A 23,021-nucleotide genomic window follows, 5' to 3' on the forward strand; every position below is an offset into this window, starting at 1 on the left:
GCAGATCCAGAGACTGTACTCCAATTTTGCGGGTTTAAGCCACTTCCTCTGWGTATCATCACATTTATTGTAATCTTTCTACTAAATTGTAAATCCCACCTGAAATCTCTCTCACGGTGTTTACTGTGTTTGTTGTGTCAAGGTTTAGTCCTCCCACTAGGTRACATTTTAACCAGCACAATCTCTTCATGGCTTGCTTTGGAAAAGRAGTTCTTTCTGAAGTTCTTCCGGTTCTTTCCCACTAGGATGGTGCTTCTTAAACCACCTCTCCCTGCTGCARTTGACAGACCTGCTGACCTATTTACGCAGCTCCATATGTTTTCTGAGCAGTCACTTTCCTAGCCTGTCCCACATCTCTCTCTTGTCACTGATAGAGCTGCACATCTGCCTTGATCTTGTCATCACTAAGGACTCTAAATTGTCACCTGCCTTGCTGCTGAGTAACAATATATACAGAGATAAGAATTTGATTAAAGCATGCGAGAAGGTAAATGTATGCAACATTTCTACATCTCTGCATTCAGCACCAAAAAAAMCAGTAATACTGATATGCAAATGCCTATATGACATCTGACATAATGTGCACAGATAGACAATAGAAATTCAAATCACTGAGGAAATTGATAGTCAGTACATCCCAAAAGCTATTACATAGAACATAAGAAAGAAATAAATTATAAACATTACTTTATAAAGTAAAAAAGAAGATATTACGGTGATTTTGCAGATATGGTGMCATGTTTCCTTTAGGAATTTTTCATAGATTCATATTATTTCTAGCAGAACATTTAAAAGCACCTTTAAACAATGCATGGTAGATGATTTTGCTAACTGAGAAAATGAAATCTAATTTCATTTTCTATGTAAGTTATTTTATAGCCTATTTGGTAAAGAAGCCAAGTTTCTGACTGTTTTACATAATGGACACAAGCTGCTGACTGTTCTCTACATTAGACAGTGAAATTGCCTATTGTTCTGGAGAAGTAATTTTTCAAAATCATTCTAACTTCCATATTTGCTGGCTGAGCCTATCAAATTTACTCATAGAACAGCTTTCAGAAAGCTGCAGACAGTAAACATATTTACCCACGGCTTTTGTGTAATGATCCATACAAAATTTAAACAATTGTTCATATCCCATATCATATGCACATGTTAGGAAAGACTACATTTTGTGCCTTATCTTGCTGAAATTTTCATACASAATACACAGCCTTTAAAAATATGACAGACTTGAGCCAAAGCTTCAAAGAAAACAATTTTTYCTTTTTTCCACAGTTTTTTGTTTATAAAAACATCAAATTTTCATATTCATGATACTTGAATTAAAATAAATGTATGTATGAAATTATGAAATTGTTTTTTCATAATAAAGTCTTTTAAATATTTTAGTATTGTGAACACAAGCCTGGGCTTTAGTCTTAAAGATAATTTTTTCCCAAATCAATTCTGAATTTTAGTGGGGTTGTTTTTTTTACCTTTTTTTTTTTTTTTTGCAATTCAAACATACTGAAACATCCAAATATACAAATGTATAAGGTATATATGATTTTTTTGTCAACAAAAGCTCAAATCAAAGTTTCTTGGCACTACCCATGTGCAAAAGTAGGAAGTTCCTGGAGTGCTGTAATGGARGCATGTGTGAGTTTTAGGCAGGAGAGTCTGGCAAGGTGGGGAGGGTGAGTGACCCTTTCTGGAACTTGCCATTGGAAATGCAAAGAGCTTTGCCTTGGAATTAGTCAGGAGCTCATGGATCAAGATCGGACCCTGTGGAAACAGGATCCCACAGTGATACAGGGTTTGCTGAACAGAATCTGTGACCCTGCAAGGGATCTACACCACCTGAGGGACAGTGCCCTGGGGAAGGGACCCACACTGGAGCAGTTTGAGAAGAACTGCAGCCCATGCAAGAGACCCATGATGGAGAAATTCATGGAGGATTGTATCCCATGGGAGGGATCCCATGCTGGAACAGAGGAGCAGTGTGAGGAGAACTCTCCCTGAAGAGTTCAATGTGTGATGAACTGACGGCAGTCCCCAATCCCCATCCACCAGCACCAGCGGGAAGGAGGAGTTAGAGTAAATTTGGGATAAAGYCGAGCCCAGAAAGGAGGGAGGGGTGGGTTGGGGGTGTCTCAAGAGTTTGGTTTACTTTCATTACCCTAATCTGACTTTATAATGAACTAATTTCCCTGAGTTGAGTCTGCTTTGCCCATAACAGCAATTGGTGAGTGATTTTCTTGTCTTTACCTTGATCCATGAGCTTTTTATTCTACATTYTTTCCCCTGCCCAAGTGAGGGATGGAGTGATAGTGTGCCTTAGGCAGGCAACTGGCTTCYGACCAAGATCAAAATACCATAGATATGAAGTAGTAATTCCATATTTCTATGGAAAACAGCTTCTTCCCCTTTGGACATTTGAGTATTCAGACTACATGTTATGCCTATTCTCTGTGTACTGATTCTCCATTTTATATGAACTGAAATTTTAGGGGTAGCTGCAGTGCTATTCTGCATTGGTATATTGTTACACTAAATTGAATGCTGATTGTATACAGGTACAGGTACAGAAAAGAGAAATTATGCATTTGTATTGGATATTCTGATTAAAATGATAAATCAGTATTAACTACATTAACTGATGACAAAATATACAACAGTGAGATGTTTATATAATTTTTTCTGCTGACATGAATACTGAAGAAAATGTCTTACAGATTGATCAAGAAAAAATATGTAGTAGCAATAAAACCATCAAAAAACCAAGCTAGTCTGAGTACCATGTGCAGTAATTAGAATTTGAAATAACAGCTTGCAATATTYGGCACTGTAGTTTTACTAAGTATGATCAACCCCTTAGAAACAAGATTTCATTGCTTTATCTGTTCCTGTGATCTATTTACAGATATTATGCACTGAATTTTGAAGGTCTCACTCCATGAGACGTGAATATGAGCAATTTTTTTAATGAATGAGGCATGTTTTCTAGTACATCTTCCTTGTTCATATAGATTGCTGTGTGTATTTACCTATATGATTACACTTGAAAAACATTAATGACATGTCACTTAATCTTTTACATAAATTAATTAGAAATTAGTATCYTACTAATAGCAGTCATTAACCTTGTACAGGTAACTTCATGATGTTCAGCATTTGTGACCTAGTGCWTTGAATTAAAATAGTCCACCCACCTACTAGGACTAAGGCAGAGTTATTAAGAATACTTTTCATCCTATAYTTTTTTTTTATTTTAAGACCCTATTTTTAAGTGCATAAGCATGACAGTCTGACTCTGCTTAAAGAGTCAAGTTCAAATATCAATACCTGGTTCATGTTAGCTTTTTTTCTCCTGACCACAAGGTTCATTCACTTTGTGTTTTTAAGCTGTGATTATGGATATGTATTCTCACATCAACATCTGCCACTAGATTTGTTTCAGGTCCAACAGGCCATAAGGAATTTTTGCATTCAATCAGATAAACAGATCAGTTTGCAGACTTTGTCCCAATAACAGGAACCCTTGAAGCACCAGGGTGCCCCTCCTGCTCCCTCTTTGTGTTTAAATTGAATATTTACACCAAGGCTGTAGCTAGGGAGAGAAATCCCAGCGCCACAGGACCAGCTGAGAAGAGAACAGCATTTGTGACACCACATTGTAAGTAGCTTGATGGAAGGAAATGGTTTACAAGAGTATCACTTGTGGGTTATATGACCCCAAGAATTTATAGCAAAGCAACCAAAGGATTAGTTGTGTTTATGCACTGCTATTACAGCATTCTTGTTCAAGGAGTATATGCCCTTTAACAGAYGGAAGCATCAAGTTTATGCAGAAATCAGATCATACCACAAATGAATCCTGGCTCAAAACCAGGACAATGACTCAAACCAGTTGCAGTGATAAATTGTGTTACCAAAAATCTGACGGGTCAGTGAGTGTAACCTAACCATAAAYACCATGCACATGAGCCAGACTTGACCACCAAAGCCCTGCTCCAATTGACCAGATTGGCTTAGTACCAGTTGGATGTCTTGGAGATAGATATGGAGACATCATTTATCTCTTCTTTTGTCATTTATCTACAATGCTAAATTCCCCTTAGTACCTATATAATAGAAATTATAATTTAAAAAATAAATAAGCAGGATATAAGAATTGACTTTTATAAYGAACTTCCAAAATTAAACTACTGACAAATCACCTTTGGAGAAATTTGAGGTTCATTTGTTAGCTTGATACAATGCTATAGTGGTTGAACACAGGTTATTCAATGTATCTATATAAGCATAGCTTGAAAATGCTTGGCTTTCTAATTTGAAAACAAGGGCAAACTAAACAGTTTTTTGATTAAAAATGCAAAATCTTTATGAAAAAAATAAGAGGTCAGGTGACTAGTGAAAACCAAATGTTTGTAATAAGGATAAGCATGTTCATCAAAGCTAAACAGAATCTAACAAGATAAGAATCAGAGGTATGCAAAAATCAAATTATTTGTGGATATGCAATGTGACAATATTATTTTTCAGTGCTGATCTTCTCTAAACTAATCACTCCTGATATATGCTTAGAATTTTATATGACCCAGTTACCAGAAAACCCAGATGTTTTAACAAAAATGTAGCTGCCAGCCCAATCTTGTGATTGGAAACAAGGCAATTCTCTGTGGAAGAAGCTTGGAAAAGACATTTTCTGGAACTGACTCATCTATAACAGAAACAATTGTTACACTTCTGAGAAGAGAAAAAAATCCAAAAGCAAAATTTTTCAAATGGGAAAGAAAATGAAACAACAGGTGTTAAAATATCAGAGATCACTTAAAGCACTATTAAGTTGCACAAATTTTAAGGAAACTCTGAGGGCTAAAAAGGATATATTTTGCATATTTTGTTACAAAATTATATAGAAAAAACAAAGGGTTGAGTTAAACAAAAAGAGAGAATCCGTTTATGTGTAGAAGCTCTGGGGTAGGGAGATATTCATCACAGCCCTCCCAAATTATTGATCTGACTAACAATATGCTACTGAAAAATCGTTGCTTGAATGTGAGACAATTCAGTASTTGGTCAAATAATACTCTAAAATTCTAGTGCCAATAAACTTATTATTTAGAAAAATCTGAGAAAATGCTGTGAAGACAAATGACTAAATGTGCCTGAAGTCTATTCCAGAGCTGGAAACACCAGTTTCTGGTCCTCCAATGATCTGGTTTTCACTCAGGGCTACTGTTTAGACCCATGGATCAAATTTTCACAAAGTAACAGTTTAACAGGTGGAATTAATTTATGGGATTTCCTTCCTTTATCAAGATCAGACAGATTTTCAGCATAGGGTCCAGTGTCATGATGGAAGTGGAGAGTATCATGACGCAGATCAGAAGTCACTCACAGAGTGAAAATCACTCTACTCCCCCAGACTTAGGCTGGTTTTGTGCCAGGTCRGTGTCTCAATGTTACTCTTTCTTAAGCAAGATTTTTCAGAATATAATTCTGAAAAGGAGWTTAAAGATGTATAGCATACATACATAGTTAATGTGTCCTTGCTTTAACATGTTGGAACTTGTAGTATGAAAAACAGTATTGCAGACCTGCACTTTCAGCAAAGTTTMGTTTGCTCATTTGTGTATTTAATTATATATGTTCTTGCCTATCAGTTTCTCTCCTTCTTGGTGCTGTTATTACCCTACTATTTGAATTATTCCTGCAGAGATTGGTGGGTGTTGACTGGTGGAGTATAGTCTAAAGGATAATAGGATACAATTCAGTGGCTACTTGGGGAGTACAAATGCAAGGCACCCTGTATTTGCTATTGCCAGATCACCCTACAAGAGACACCCATCACAAATTGCAGATTGAGCAGGTCAGGTTGGATATTAGGTGAAACAATTCCCATCATTGGAACAGTATGTGTGGGAGAGGAGGTGGGAAATTTCCAACCTAGACTGATCCATCTTAGGGCCAAAAGAACTTTCTCTGTATGAGCTGTGCATGTGGTCCCTCCTCAACAGCTGTGATGTGATTAGCCAGGGTGAAACACTCTATGCTATTGTGCTTTGTTCRTCCTTCCTGCTTTGTATTAGCAAAACTATTCACATCTGTACTTACAGGGGCAACCCCTAAAACTAGATATGAATAACCAATTACCCCCTTAATGATTTATCAAAAGAAATCTGATTACTATGAAGGTCATACTTTATTAAAGTAAGGAAATAGCAATAAAACTAGCAATAACATAAGGCTTTCATTTTCATTTTAATAAAAGCTATCTTTGTGGTACACAGAAAAATATATGTGTACTTTCAAAAGGAATTTTAAAAGCCTTCTATGGGGTCAACTGGTAATTTTCACTGACTTTTCTTCCTTTACCTTTCATGACAAAATTGCTGTATTTTGTATGTTCTCAAATAAGCCGTGACTTTATGTTTAAATTCAGTACCGATAAACTTAAAATGGAAATATACATTTAAAATTAAATGGCTGTCAGGATACTATACAACACAGCAGAAGAAGCAGACACAAGAAAAAGCAGGCAGAGGAGATTAAAACATCACCAACATCTATTATAATTTTTATGTGGCATTCTGCAGTCATAGATTTCATGTTAAAATATGAACACTTTCCTCTGAATGAACACAGACACACACTTAATTGACTTAGTTTGGATAATTTGCCATTGTCTCTCACAGTAAACAAGATACTAATTTAATCCAATCCACAATTTAATTATATCCATAGTTTCAAACATTTTAAATTGAGCCTTTGTGTAAAAGACAAGACTAYGATAAACCTGTGAGATGATGCATGTGGTTTTTGATGGCTGATGCAGAAGCAGAAGTAACAAGAACATTAAACAGGGTGCTAATCAAAAATTTAGTCATGAACTTTGTGAGGTAAGAAACTATATCACCACCTTAATGTATGATGCTTCTAACGACTATCCTGTAAAGATCATCTTTTACTGTACAGACATGCTGTAACTCACATGAAAGCATGTCAGCTGACTTTTCATTCTAAAGCAGTAGAAAATTTTTTTCTATTCAAGCACATGACCAGTGTGATCCAAAGAAGCACAGAAAAGTGTCTAATGCAGTCAAGGTTGTTKTACAAGTTTTGGTTTCAACATGTGGGAAGAAAAAAACATTCCTCAACCATCTGAAACAGTCATAATTATGTGGCAAAATTTGAAAACTATTATTGTTAGGAGGTGAAATTACCCCTAATTTTCGCTACAGGAAGAAGCTTTTCTTCACAATTTCATTCAACTTTTCCTTCTTTTTCTGTTCTTTGCTGGTATTTTTGCAGAGAAAATGATCTTTAGCAAGCAGTTCCAAAATACCTGTGCAGAAAGCTGCTGTTTTCTGGAAAATTTTCTTTATGCTTCTGAGAGRCAGACATAAAGGGATTCACATAAACTGAGACATATTTTAGCAGAAGGGTACAAACAGCAATATCTGACAGTCTATATGACCAATTTCTGACAGCCCACATAACTGACAATTCATCATCTGATTCCCACTTTTGTCCCARTTCCTAGCTTTATGGCCAGCCAACTCTTCTCAGTCCTAGAGTCAGYAAATTGGAACTTGGCAGATTTGTGAGATTTTCTCTTCATTGAAGCTTGGACCCAAAGCCTGATGACAATCTTTAGGAGGATATTCAGATATTCATCACAGCTGAATGGGGGTTTGTTTTTTAAAGTTTTTTTGGGTTAGGGTTTTTTTTTGTTTTGTTTGTTTGCTTGTTTGGGGTTTTTCGTTTGGTTTTGATTTCTTTTCTTTTTTGTTTTCCTTTTTTTTAGTGATTTGTTTGGTTGCAGTTTTCAGTTGTTTTTGTTTTTTGTTTTTTTGGTTTTTTTTTGTTTGATTGTTTTTTTTTCACTTGTGCATAACTAATTTAGCTCAAGTCAGGACATTTTGTATCCCACTTTTCTTGTTCAGTGGCTGGGATTCAGACTCCCATATTTCAATAATGTCTCAATTGTCATGCTCTGTTACCCCACTGAACTGCAGTCAAGAAATACTGTACAATTTTAAATGCAGGTAACRTAAATGATTTATTATAAAGAATTCACTAAAAAGTATGTAAAGAATACAACTTTATTCATGTTTTTATCTGTTTTACAGCATAAATCCATCCTCACTGAGGCAGTGAGGATGTAACCCATCTGTACATGGGTTATGCTTCACAAATATCTTTCCTTTAATAGATGTTCCTTCTGACAGGAAAAAAGGGGAAAAGCAGAAGATAGGTGGCTTGAAAGTATTAGTAACTATTTAATGACAACAAAGAAACAGACTTGTGGGATCTCTAGATCTAGTCTACCATTGTATGTAGGCACACATCTTTTTCTCTTGATTATTATTCTTTTGGAAAATGGTTTTTATGCTACATGTTGCAGTCAGCATCGTTCAGCTAGTKTATAATCCAGCTGCTGTCTCTGATCTTGTTACTTTGACAAAGAGACCCATGGTTTGACTATTTATCTGCTCAATTCCTTGGGAAATGWTTGCATCCCTGGCACACGCGTCCTTTCTATAGGAAATCAATTCTTCTTAAGGTGACCATCATTCAATGGTGTGCAATATTGTAAGCAGAATCTGAATCCACAAAGGTCAGCCACTCTGGAAGGGGGATTTTCTTTACTGACCTAAATGGCTGGAAAGCTGTAGTTTTTATCTAYCTTCTGAATATCAGTATGGGATGCAGTGTTTCTTCACATGTGCATTCTTTCATGAGTGCAGCTAGCAAGGTATTTCTATGATATTTTTACATAGGTTGTTTTCTTTGTAGTGCTTCTGAAAAGTTGTGGGGTTAGCTCATCTAAATCACATTCTTGAAGTCCTTATGAAATGAGGAGAACATCTTTCAATCATACAGAGTTTTAGATAGAGAATAAAGGAAGATTTGTATTAGTTATCAGAACTTAGAATGGGGTCTTTCTCTCTTCTTCAGTAAAATGGTGAAAAGGAACAAAAAAATAAACAAAAATTTCTTTGGCCAACTGTAGTGATCCAATCTTGTAACGTGCATGGCKTTAAATTACTGTGGAACCATTGAAAGTAAACTGGAAAATTGGATAAAAAGTGTCATATGTACCCTTCTAGAAATACTAGGGTATCTCTCATAATTTACCAAAAAAAGAATTATATGTTAATACCCATTATCTCACAAGTTAAACTTTCAGAGCTTATCTTAGCAAGGCTTTGCTAAAGTGTTGCTTGGGGTTTGTTAGTCACAGAATCAAAGAATCACAGAATCATTAATATTGGAAAAGACCTCTGGGATTACCGAGTCCAACATTTGACAAATCACCACATTGTCAAGGAGACCCACTGAGTGCCACGTGCAGTCATTTCTTGAGCACTGCCAGGCATAGTCACCCCACTACTTCCCTGGGCAGCCTGTTCCAAAGCTTGACAGCCCTTTCCATGGAGAATTTCCTCCTGGTGTCAAACCTTAATCTTCCCTAGTGCAGCTTGAGGCCATGTCCTCTCCTTCTGCCACTGAGTGCCCGGGAGAAGAGGTTGACCCCTGCCTTGCTTCAAGCTCCTTTCAGGGAGCTGTAGAGAGTGACAAAGTCTCCCCTGAGCCTCCTGTTCTCCAGACTAAACAACCTCAACTTCCTCAGCCGCTCCGCAAACCATTCGTGTTCCAGACCCTTCCCCAGCTCCACTGTCCCTCTCTGGACTGACTCCAGCATCTCAATGTCTGTCCTGTAGTGAGGAGCCCAGAGCGGGACAAGCACTCGAGGTGTGACTTCAGGAGTGCTCTGTACAGAGAGACAATCACTGCCCTGGTCCTGCTGGCCACACCATTGCTGAAATATGCCATTGGCCTTCTTGGCCATCTGGGCATGCTGCTGGATCATGTTCAGCTGGATGCCAACAAGCAGTTCCAGGTTCTTTTGTACTGAGCCACTGTCCAGCCACTCCTTGCCAATCTGTTGCACTGCACGGGCTTGTTGTGACCCAAGGGCAGGATGGCACCTGACCTTTGTTGAAGCTCATCCACTTGGCCCCAGTTCATGGATCCAGCCTGTCCATGTCCTCCTGTCCAGAGTCCTCCTGCCTTCCAGGAGATCAACACTTCTGCCCAACCTCGTGTCATCTGCAAACTGACTGAGGGTGCCCTCGATCTCCTCATCCAGGACATTGATGAAATTATTGAACAGGACTTGCCCAACACTGATCCCTGGAGAGTACCCACTAGTGACCAGACATCAACTGGATATCTCTCCATTCCCCACCACTCTCTGGACTGGGCCACTCAAGCAATTTTTCACCCACTGAAGAGTGCACATATTCAAGCGATGAGCTACCACTTTCTCCACAAGAATGTTGTGGAAAATAAGGGGAAAGACTTTATTGAAGCCTAGGTAAAGATATCCACAGCCTTTCCATCATCCACTAAGCAGATGAAAATCAGGTTACATAGCACGCTAAAACATTAAATGCATATAATCCTGTGAATGCTCTAAGTCACATCATCTTATTAAATGCATATAATCCTGTGACATCTAAGTCACAACCTTCATACTGAAAACATACGTCTGCTGTCTGAATTAGTGATCCAGCAGAAAATAAAAGGTTTATTCCYATCTGACGAAAGAATATTCACCTACTTTGAAGTGACTTTTGTAGTCACTTCACATACTAAAACTTGCATTTCATACGTGCTCTAAAACCGATGACACCACTTCACACAAATAGATAAAGGGGACTTGTATTTCTGGCTCATTACTGACTTTTGATTGAATCTAGACATGTCAGTAACCAATTACTTTAGGGTGAATTTCCAATTACTTTAGGGTTTTGGGTGGATTGACCCTARCCCTGTCATTGATGGATTCAGCGATGCTTAGCTTCTCATTTAGCTCCCAATTACATTATACCTTCCCCCCATAATATTTCAGTATATCATTAATGACTTTTTGTACAAACTCTCCTCTCTCCATGGCATGTATTTCAATAATCTTCTCATCAACAGCATTCCAACCATTTAACGGCTAACTTGTTTTCTTTTTGAYGTAGAAACATACTCACCCACAAATACAGAGTTTTAGCATTCCTCATGCAATTCTGCTATTTTTGAAGTGCTATTATCATWAACAACTCATTTCAGTTTTTAAGTGGGACAGAGCTCTAATTCTCATTAACTCTTTTAGGCGTATATATTTTGTTTTATCATCAGGTTACTTTTCACACTGTTATATTGAGGTACTTTTTCTTTCTGAACTGTCCTTCAAACACCAAAAACTTCCTTAAGGATTGTGTTTTTTTCATGAACTTACTCTTATTCTTTGGGATTATAATGGACCATTAGTTTCAAAAACACAGGTAACAAAATAATGGTTTTCACCAGAAATATAAAAAGACTGAATTATGATCTAAATATATATATGTATATATATGCTCCCCAGAACGTGTGAGTAACAGAGATTATTCCTAAMAAATAACACTCTTGGAACAGACTAAATGCTTGTTATAAATGTTTTCAAGGATCCTCTGATCTACCTAATCTTCATTATCTACTACTTATAAAAACAGAATGATAACAGAATCTCAAGTCAGAAAAGATGAGAACTGAAAATCATCCGAATCATCAATAATTTTTTTTTTTCATGAATTTCAGAAACAGACTTCAACACACAGGACCACAATGTGAAAGTGTGTGGTAATCAGACTCATTTAAATCTGAAAAAAAAAGTTGTTTTTTAAATCCTCATTTCCTTTAAAATTCAAAGATTCCAGTAACCAAAATACCGTTACCATTCAAATGCTAGAAGAAACATTTCTGCTTGCAGCTGTTATAGACAAGATCAAAGTAAAGACCTTGTGGTCAAAGTTTTCTCAAATCTTTCTGAATTATAGTCACACATCTTTTTATTTAAAACAACAGGACTGAATCATCTGCAACATAGAAAAGAAGGAGGAAAACTTAAAATAATATWAAAAAGGAGTTCTCTTAGGGAATTTAAATGAAGTTGCAAAAGAACTGCTTCATTGTTGAGTAACTTGATAGTAAGTAGTAACAGACAGCTAGATTTTGTTTTAATTTCTTTCTTTTCTGAATCAGCAGAAGCAGATCACCTGAAACTATTTAATATTAGGACACTCAGAAGAGTAGTGCATTATTTTCACCTTCTAATTCATTTGTATTCCTTTAGAGACTTCTTATTTAGTTCCATGCCAAAGATAGAATAAAAAAAAAAAAAATCCTTATTAGTTTTATTTGCACATAAATTTTAACATGTTGCATTAGTCTAGCCCATAATTAGAAGGGTTTAGTGCTAGCAGTAAGATTTATAGCCTTGCATGCAAGGATTTTTTCTTATTAGTCACAAAGACATTTTAATGGAGAGATTAATTTTTAATAACTATCTGTTTGCAACTTGTGTATTGTTGCAAATGTCTAACCTGACTGTTCTAGAGAGGAAAGAAAGACCTGTCGTTTGCTTTCATGTAGGGCATATTTTCTCAGCTACCCTGTGCATTTTGGGGTCTYAAAGCACGAATGGTAGTTCCCTGAATTGTTAGTCAAGACCACTGTTTTAGGCATGCTAACCATATGAGGCTCTAAAAACAGAAATATGCGAGAACTTAAAATCCAAAATAAGAATATTAAGAATATTAAGATTTTCAAGGTTGTCTTGTTTCTAGCCAACACTGTGTACTAGCCTTTAGCAAAGAAAAAACACTGAGATAGTAGAATTTTGTGCTCCAAACCTATGTTTAAAGGTATCATTACCTTTTTCTCATAGACTGATGAAGATTTAATAGGAGGCTAAAAGCACAAAAGAAAGAAGAAAACAGAGTACATGGTTTAGATGTCCTACATAATCCATGACACGCAATATGATCTCTTTGAATTCCCACTGCAACATTTATTTCATTAAACAGAGTAAGTATTATGGCACAAAACAGGTGATGCATTAGAACTTTTGATCATACYATAAACCCAAATCTGCTCCCTAGCAGGTTATTGGAATTGTAATATAAACACAATGAAGGCAAAGTTTTCACTTACCAACTGGGAGCACGTAGCACAGCTAGCTGAGCAGTAYTGTAAAATGTTGCAAATAACTAAGTTTATAGTTGTAAGAAATATTTTTTTTTTATTTCCAGAGATGAAGAAGCTACCTGAGGTATACTGAATATTTAAACTTTCTAAACCAAGAAACATTAAGTAGCTCTCATGAAAAAAAAAAAAAATTAGAGCTATTATTGGAAAAATAATTAATTCAACCTTTTCTGTATGCTACTTGAGACCTGCTGTTAGGCTTTCATGATTTTTCATCCTCACTTAATTAGAAAATATCAACTACAGATCTAGGAAAAAAAATTAACCAAGTACATACAACAGGGGTTACTTCTTGTGAGCCTCAGCAAAGATCAAAATCAGAACTACTGAAATATTCACTGATGTTATCACTGGCCCCAGTAGGAGAAGGAAATCAGATTTCTCTATATTCACTCTTTTTAGATTGCTTAAAAATTCAAGGTCTTGGTAGTGTATTGTTGAAATTATTATTCTCTTCTGTGAGCATATTTAAACCTCCTGTGACTAGTAATTAATTTGAAGAAGTCCAAAAGGTCCAATAAATACTAAAACTCTTTGGGAATAAAAACTGTTAAATCAAGTACTGGTAAAAGTGTCTTATTTCTTTTGAAAAAATTCAAACRGTAAAATGTAGTGAAATTATTTGAACTTTTTCTCAAATCTGGTAAGAAACTCAATTGACAGTTGTACATAAATTCCAACAGCCTTGGGTCGAATTGCTTAAAATATCAGTTGTTAGAAAATAAAACTACAACATTCATTAGGAAGAAACTATAAAAGACAATTTTCCATTAAGAAAATTTGGGTTATAATGGAGATACTGAGATAAATCTTTAGTATAGCTTATTTGTATTTATAATTGCAATAAATTTTTCATAAATAYACCAAGAAAGCTTATCTTGAAATAAAACATTTTGGCCATGATTTTATRTTGACATTTGCATAGTTATCATGGTTTTAGTACAATAAGTATGGTCCAAATATATTTTTATGACRGGTGAAAAAAAGATATTGTGAACAATACTTGCAAACAAGGATATTTTTGGAGGAGCATTGTGCCATTTAGTGGCACTACCTGTTGAAAGATAAATGCTTTAAAATTATTAATTATTTAATGAAMGTTAAAATTWTTTGAAAGCTTTTACCTTCATTGAYATTAAATTAAATGTAATGATTTCATGACAATTATTTAAGTTTTATCAAAGTAAATAAGTTCCTCAAGACCCCCAGCTCCTTTACACTGGTACTTATCACCTTTTCCACATTCTGTGGGACAAATTCCTAAGGAGGCTAAAGGTTCATTGTCTCAGTGGATTCCACTGYACTTCCAAATGATCTAAAGTTGCCCTGTGGGTGAGGACTGCCTTGAGTTTTCAACACCCTCTTGATGTTTTTCAGTTTCACTTGTTGMCTGGTTTAAACCGTCAAACTTCTAAACAGTCTGCAAAGAACTTTTTTTTTTTTGTGCTTAAGAGTTGAAGTACACCAAAATTTTTCATCCTCACTGAGGGATCCATAACCTTCTTTGCCACCTGAGCAGCACAGTAGGAACTATGCTGTCCCATCCCAGTGCAGCCTCCTTGCCCACTGGTAAAGCACAGAAGAGGAAAAGCTGCCAGAGACTSTTCTGTGGCTGCAAGCAGGCTTTGAGTGCCTTCGTGTGTGCAAATACATGGAAAATATGGAGAAAATGAGGGAGGCAATGCTCCTACCCCTTCAAGCTMTGTGGGAGACGGGAGTGTCCAATGAAACATTTTCTGTGTTTACATTTCCCAGAAAGCACTTGAAACACAGTCAGAGATTCTCCAAGCTAAAATTYGAACTTCACTGAATTATTTTTTCAGCCCAGAGCCATCCAAAATGCCAACTTAGGCCTCCAAAAGGAATATCTTGAGAATCACCGCCTATAGGATGCTTCTCAATAGAGAATTTCACACTTTAAATATCCCTGGTTTTCCTTCTAATAGCAAAAGACACATTTACATCAGCTACATCTTTTCCACTTTTTTTTTTTTTTTTTTTTTTTTTTTCAGTGGGAGTGTCTATCAGATACAATGCATTTCATAAGAGCACAGCTGGACATTTATAAGAAAATGAAGTAATCTTTTCAATGACCGCATCACAAAAGCCAATGTATTCTTAGTGTTCCAACATGAGTCTTAAAACGTCATTTGCAAATAAAATAAGAAATAATCTGAAATACTTTAGTGAAACTTCAGTGCATTTATAACTATAATAAAGGTCAAAAACTGACAAAAGACAGAATTTTTCAATCTTTCATTCTGCAGTTATGTGTCTGCTGTCTTCACTTGCAGAAGGTCTACAAAATTTTCTCTCATTGGAAACCCTTTGCAGCATGATCATTATTTTCACTTGCAGGCAAAAATTTTAAACCCCATTGGCTACTAATCATAAATGTGTATTTACTATTACATACAGTAATACGACATTCATGCCTTCACAGCCAATATTTTGAAATTAATWTTCACGCATATTTTTAAAAGCACAATTTGTCTGTTGACAAATCAACAGACTGTGATGTCAAAAATTGTATCATCRTCAAGTGGAACTGAGAGAGTAAAGCCTGCTAGTAAAAAATACTTGTCAATATTGGGTGTTTCAAATATTATGTAAAATATTAGAGAAAAAAAGATCAAGTTTGCTCCAAAGTGAAAATTTATCCTCAAAGAAAGACTTGAGTACTTTTAAATGTCAAAATTTAAGGAGAARGTTGTTATCGTGTTTTTAAGTAAAGCAAAGTTTATGAAACATTTCCTACTGTTATCATCAAAGATGTCAAGTAAAATCAGTAAATTTTGATGCTTTAAACAGGTATAGATGTTCTAGAAATACCTGGGCTCTCACCAATGGAAAAATTTGGTGTGAAATCTATTCCAAAATTTTTTTAAGACTTATTTATGCATAACAGTGAACAAGGGTAAGGTTTCTTATCCTAGGCTACATCTGAAAATAAAATTTGTCAGTGATGTCTGATTAGGAAGCCCTCAGCAGCAATGTCTCTGTGTTTAGCTAAACCTTAAACTGCACAATGACTTTTCAATATGTAATATATCCACTGACTTAACACTTTATTAGACCCACAATTTTCATCTGACATTACCCCTTAATTGGCTTATCACTAATTTAAATTGGTCCTTAAACCATCACTTTGTGTCTCCTCTATACTGTCAGGGTTTCCCTTGTTTACATAGCACATTTCCCAGCAATTCATTAGGTTTTGCTGCATTGCTATTTCTTTAYATAAATCACTTTTATTTGAACACTGATTTTCAGCATAGCCTGGAAAAATTTCACTAAGAAAAAAATAGTTTTGACACTGCAGTAAATGGGTGACTCCCCAGGTATTTATTATCTTTGGTCAGCTCTTTGACACTTCCCATCAGTGCAGCAGCAAAGCAATCCCAGTCCCTTAGGTAATTAGTTCATACTAGTGAATCAAAGCCCCCTAATTACTTCTATTCCCAGAATCAACAAGAGGAATATGTGTGAGGGGGTGTGCATGTCTGTTTCTTTTGGTGAATATGTGCTCAGGCATGCATGAGAGAGAGGGGGAAAATCCTGGCAGCCACAACCCTGTYCATATTATCATGTGATTGGTCCCATTTTGCTCTATCCATCTTGCCTTATTGGAAGCTCCTTAATTGATGAATGAGGACTTTATCAAGCTTGGCAGGAGTCATTATGTCTGTGATTTTCCTTGAAATGTATCTGTCATGCTGCTCAAAATTAAATTGCCAGTTTTGGGCCTAGCCAGAGAAAGGGCAGTGACTCGAAGCACTCAGAAGGAAATGAATGATTAATGCAGTTTATAGACAGAATAGAGGTTTTTTTTCTATCTTATGTGCTTTCTGTATGTAATCTCCAGTGGTTCAGCTTCGGATGGATCTAATGAAGAAGGACTGGATGTTTTCCACCTTTTCTTCAGAGCATGCTGTACAATTTATCCACTGACAAAATGCGTTAATGAAATGTCACCTTGGACAGCTTGCTAAAGGATTGATGGGATGAAAGTTTTGTACTTTATTTAACTTTTGCAGGAAAAATGAATAAGTCCTCCAAACTCTGTATGATATAGAGATTCATTATGATTTTGTACTCCGGAGGAGTAGCTGTCTGAAATGGAAAAGGCAGCTGTGGCAAAGAGGTGAGAATAAAGTTAAACAAATAATTACTTAAAAAGTTAGGTGCAGGGCTCTGTTGCACTCAAATGCATCAATTATAGTTGAGCTGCATAACTTTTTGAGACTTCTCTCCTCAGTATTATCTCTACCCATTACAAAAAAAATCAGCCTCACAAACCTAATCATTCTCTTTATTTGATTGAAGTAGTATTTAAGAGAAAACAAATAGTGATTTCAACTTTGTCCTTAAATACCATCATTTTAGATTATTTCACCTTGGTGCTTCATCCAGTGCTTTCAAATTTCCATAAGAATGAGYTAGTACAATCCAACTTAACAATATGTTATTATTCTGATGAATCATTCTGAGAATKACAAAAAAAACGAAATCAGAAACACTTCACAAACATTAAATGCTCACTGTTGATAGTGAAGAGTTCCATCTGCTTGCTCACTCCCAACCCATCAAGATAGGAGAATTGGAAGGGTGAAGGTGAGAAAACTTGCAGGTTGAGATAAGACGAGTTTAATAATTAAAATAAAATAAAATAAAATAAAATAAAATAAAATAAAATAAAATAAAATAAAATAAAATAAAATAATAATAATAATAATAAAATTAAAATTAAAAGGAAACACTGCCAGCATGAGCCAGTCATTTAAGGTTTATTCCTGATGAGGGAGAAGAATGTAAACAAAAATCTTTTCACAGAGCAGATTGTTTTCTTGCCTTGCTTCCCCTCACTACCCTCATGCCATTGGAGTTTATTTACAGACCCTMCAGAGCTTATTATTTTTAATTCATAATTGCATAAAAATATTATTATCATTAAAAATGCATCCATTTATACAGTAAAGGGCTTTGAAAGAAGGGTGATAGATTCCTTGTCACAGCTGTAGTTGATTATTACCCATATCATAGTAGATTTTTTGATACCCTGAGTTTCCTTGTTCTTCWTCTCCTGCCTCCTTTTGCTGCCGCTCTGATTATAGGGCAGACAATCATTATACTTCTGATGTGCACTTGTCAAGGGTGAGCAGAACCATGGACAGGTTCCACAGGGTCCCCTCAGAACCATCACAACAGAAAAGTACAATAATTAGAGTAATAAGAATAGGTTCAGGGTTTCCAATTGCAACTGCCAACAGCTGGTTTGGAAATGAAACTCTACTTCTTCCCAATTCGAAAATTATCTACCATAATTATCTTTGCCACACCATTAACTGCATGTGCGGTAACACCATTCAGGATGATTTTCTTTAATATTTTATGATATATATGTGTGTCAAAAGAAAAAAAAAAAAGCTTCTTGCCTACTCTCCAAAGAACGTTACATATATTTGTGTCTGTTTTTCTGCACATAACACAACATGATGTCCTTGAGTACAGTGGGTCAAGGTTCATGATTCATTCATTCTGTGGATCTGAAAGGAGTGATAACMGTTCTGCATTTAACATATAGCGCTATTGCCAATTATTTTTCAACAACAGAAAAAAGAAATCAGTGTTAAACTCTTCAGTTGGCTACCTGAGAGACAAAGGTAAGGATAAGAATAGCTCATCTCGTGCAACTATACCCATGGTACTGCAAAGCTTTTAGATGATAGTGTTATCTTACAAATTATTAATATATAAAGTCTTAGAATATTCATGCACAACTGGGTGAGTTAAGGACTAGATTAAAGAACATCWCCTCTGAAGGCTTTTGCATGACAAGTAAAATAAAATCTTTCTTTYTATTTTACAACAATTTTTGCAGAGGGTCTTTTTTTACTGTAAACTGTGTAGTAGTTAAAAGAAAGAGAGTATAAAATATTCCACAAAAATATCTTATATAATGTAGCTTTGCATCATCATTCTACCACACAGAGAAGGAAATGTTTAATAATTCTGCAACTATAGACTACATCCAATGCAAACACACASAGCCAAGATTAAGGTTGCTGCAAGAAAATATTTAATATTACTGAAGTAAATAAAATTATTGATTTACAAAGAACTAAGACAGACATTAACAATATTAAAAGGAATGTGAAATTCACATGCTTTAAACACTGCTTGTTTATAAACCTTGGGAAACAATGTGTGTCATATCAGGCTTGGGTTCAACTCTACAGTCCCTTTTCACTCYTTTTCTGGTAGAGAAAATTATTGTGTGGCAATGAATGCTCCAGCAAATCCACCTGCAGACTACTGGGATGAGTCCCCTGAAATTTAATGGAAACATTAATTGCTGTCCCTAAGAGAGGAAAGAGTATGTAGAGAAACAAAAAGGTCTTTCATTTAAAGGCTGAATACTTATCTGAGCATAATTGTTTCTGATTTAGGTGGGGTGAACTCTTTTGAAACACTTTTAAAAACACTTTTAATATCAGATAAATTTAGCCTGCTGGAGTCACCCAGCTTGTAATTACCAGCACTGTCAATATATAAGGAAGTCTCCATTACTTCAGCTGAAGATATTTAATGGGAAAAAAAGTGAAGAAATAGCAAGGATTGGTTGTTATAGATGAACCTTTAGCAAAATTGTTTATTACCTTTAGAAAGAACTACTCTATTCACAAGTCAGTCATCTCACAGCATAACAATAAAAAAAATTATATTCAACATCAACAGAATAATTATAATTTTGTGGTGTCAAACACCCAGAAGTATTAAAATCTAGATCTAGTTGTACATTGACTGTACAACTTTCATTCATACAAGTGGACATATTCAATTTTAACACAGAAATTTTATGTTGAAGATTACATCCTTTTTGTTTTTTTTCAAAGAATTATTTAATTCTTTGAAATGCTGATGTTCATTTCCATAAATATAAGCTCACTATTTAATTTCTCCTTGTTTTGCCAGTGCATTACATAGGGTTCAGTAYTAAAATGCTATCCAATTACCTAATATTGCATACATGAGATTTCTGTTACAGCATGTAAGCATCTCAAATCCATGTTTCATTCTTGTGAGAACAAAGGAAAAGTCTCTAAAATTTAGCATAGAAGTCTAGCAAGAAAAGTCAAAGGTACACATAAACTGTGACTGCCCAAATCAAAACATCACAACTTTGAGGTTTTCAGAGAATTCAATAGCATATAGCACTTCACATATTTAAAAAGTTGCTTATGTTCTTTTCCATTTTGACTGCAAATGCTCAACACTCCTGCAAATGAGATTTTGGGACTCCTGTCAGGTATTAAAAAASTTAGTTTGGTTTAAATTTGGGTCAGCGATGGAAGCAATTTCTTGTTGTAGGTTCCAGTAGCTTTGACTCTTGACTATATCCCTTCTGATTCTTTCCCATTCCCCTTTCTGTCTCTGCAGTAGCTGAAGAAGTCTCCTTCACTATWGTAGAGGCAAGGTGTTGATACTAGACCAACCTTAGCCACCCCAAGTATTTATAAATTTTACTCCTTTCAGAGTTGATGGCTTCAAGGACCCAACAGCAGATAGAAATACTGAATACAATTTAAATGCCTCATTTTTAAACAGACATTGACATTGCCTTTCAATGCCAAAGGAGGAATTAGAAAAACCCAAATAATTAGCATTAGTACTGAAGTAGTGAAACCAAACAAGATGCTGTTATCCCATAAGTATCTGTATGTATTAAAAAGGCAGATACAGAAACTTCTCTGAAGTCTGTGAATCAAATCCTGCCTGCTTCTTACTCTGTTGCTGACATTTTTTCAGATAACATCACAGCCCTTCAAATTTGGCAAGATGAATTCTATTTTCAATATTATAACTAAAAGGTAATGCAAATGAAGTCTTGAGGGCAGGTACTAAATTAGCAAGCTTTCTAATAATTACTTCATTTCGGTCTGTTCATACTGGGTATTGTAATATCTAATACATATCTTATCAAGAACACTCAACACAGCTCACCTTGGTGAATATTAATAACATTATTAAAGCACAATTGAAACACACCATACATAGCTGGTAATAGTTACTAGCATTTTGTTTTGTGGAATCTGTTCAGAGTCTTGAAATAATATAGTAAGCAAGTTTTCAATTTCAAGTGTTAAACTGTTGAGTTTAGTGATGAGTCTAACATACRTACTACAATTGATCAAAATTTTCCTCTTCTATATTCTTTCATCAATTAAAATTATGTTAAAAATTACTCCTTTTTTGCATTTAGAAGCACATTCTCTGGGCACTTACAATACCAAAAATATACTATATAAACCTCTTCAACAATATCTTTATGCTGTCAGAGACAGAAAAATATCAATTTTCACATTTTCTATTTCCAACTATTACAATAGTCTGTATCAGCTAGTATATTGCACAAAATTACCAACCTTTGGCTTAAACTCCACTGGATTTTCATCTTACTTATTTTGGTGATCTTCTTAAGTTTCTAACCATCTTTTTGATCTTCTCAATAGTTTGGGAGAAAACCTGCTCTGAAACTGATCCGTTGACCATTATTACAGGGGAGAAAGAGCATAACACTTTGCAAGGTCTCCAGTAAGAATTAGGATAAGYTGCTGTGAAAATGCTAACAATGTCACTGAGGAGAAAAAGAATTATAAGCATGAAAAGAAGGGACAGAAAATCTAGGAACTGAGAAAATTAGAAAAATTGTGGAATATTATCAATACAAAGCAGCCAACAATATTAATAACACTCGACTATAGGTGCTTGAGCTAGGAGACAAGTAGGAAAACTTAAGAAAGCCTTCTTATATTTCAGAGCAGAGCAAGTATTTGAATTTAGTTTGTAAGTTTGTGCCTAGGAATTGGCCTTAATTCTCCAGAGTCTCAATTCTGCCATTCCTAGTTGCCATATAGATGAAATGTGACAAACAACTGCTTTTCATGTAGTTTTCACTCTTTCTTTCATGCTAGGAATCAGGAGAATCAAATTTAAACAAAAGGTGTTTGATGTACCACCCTAGGCTGTTTCAAGCCTCCTCTTGTGAATAGCTTCCAAAACCAACTGTAATCCCTGATTCAGCTACATATCACACATCAGGAACAAAGCCTCAGCCATCCCAGCTCTGATTTTCTGATAGTCTTCTTTCTCACTACTAAAACAGCTTGACTCTATCAGAGTCACCCGGAAATTCACTGTGAAATTTAGTGGGTAAACAGGTGAAAACAAATTTAAAGTTTACCTTCTTATTTCTTTGATTATGTTCTTTATATTCATGCTACTTTTTAAAATATATTTCAYAATGTCTCAGATTTTTGTGTTATGCTGTCAATGAACCATAACACTTACATTTGTTTTGACACAGTTTGGATAAACTTTTCAAGTTATTGTGTGAAAGGAGTCAACTTTAGCAAAGGTGCATTCTTTCCCATTAAAATTCTGAAAGGACTGGTACAATGGTTKGGATTGGAAGAGACCCTAAAGGTCACCTAATTCCCATCCCCCTGCCATGGGCAAGAATACTTTCTCTTAGATGGCTCAGAGTCCTGTCACATTGGTCATAGACACTTCCAGGGATGGAGCATCCACAACTTCTCTGGACAATCTGTTCAGTGCCTCACCACTGTTACAGGAACAAATTCCTTGTAATATCTGATCTAACCCTACTCCATTTCAGTTAAAATCAATCACACTACRTGGGTTATGACTGCATGTCCTTGCTAAAAACTCCTCTACAGTTTCCTTGTAGTACTGGAAGGCCACAGTGAAGTGTCCCTGGAGCTGTCCCTTCTCCAGGCTGAGCAGTCCCAGCTGTGTCAGCCCATCTTCACAGCCCTCTGACTGTCTTTATGGCCCTCCTCTGGACCAGCTCTACCAGGTCTGTGTGCTCCTCACTGGGGTCCAGAGAGCTGAATGAAATAATATTCCAGATGGAGTTTCAT

Source organism: Malurus melanocephalus, unplaced genomic scaffold (assembly GCF_030028575.1).
Source record: "Malurus melanocephalus ecotype Western Australia unplaced genomic scaffold, MMel_1.1 scaffold_45, whole genome shotgun sequence".
Taxonomy (NCBI): Eukaryota; Metazoa; Chordata; class Aves; order Passeriformes; family Maluridae; genus Malurus; species Malurus melanocephalus.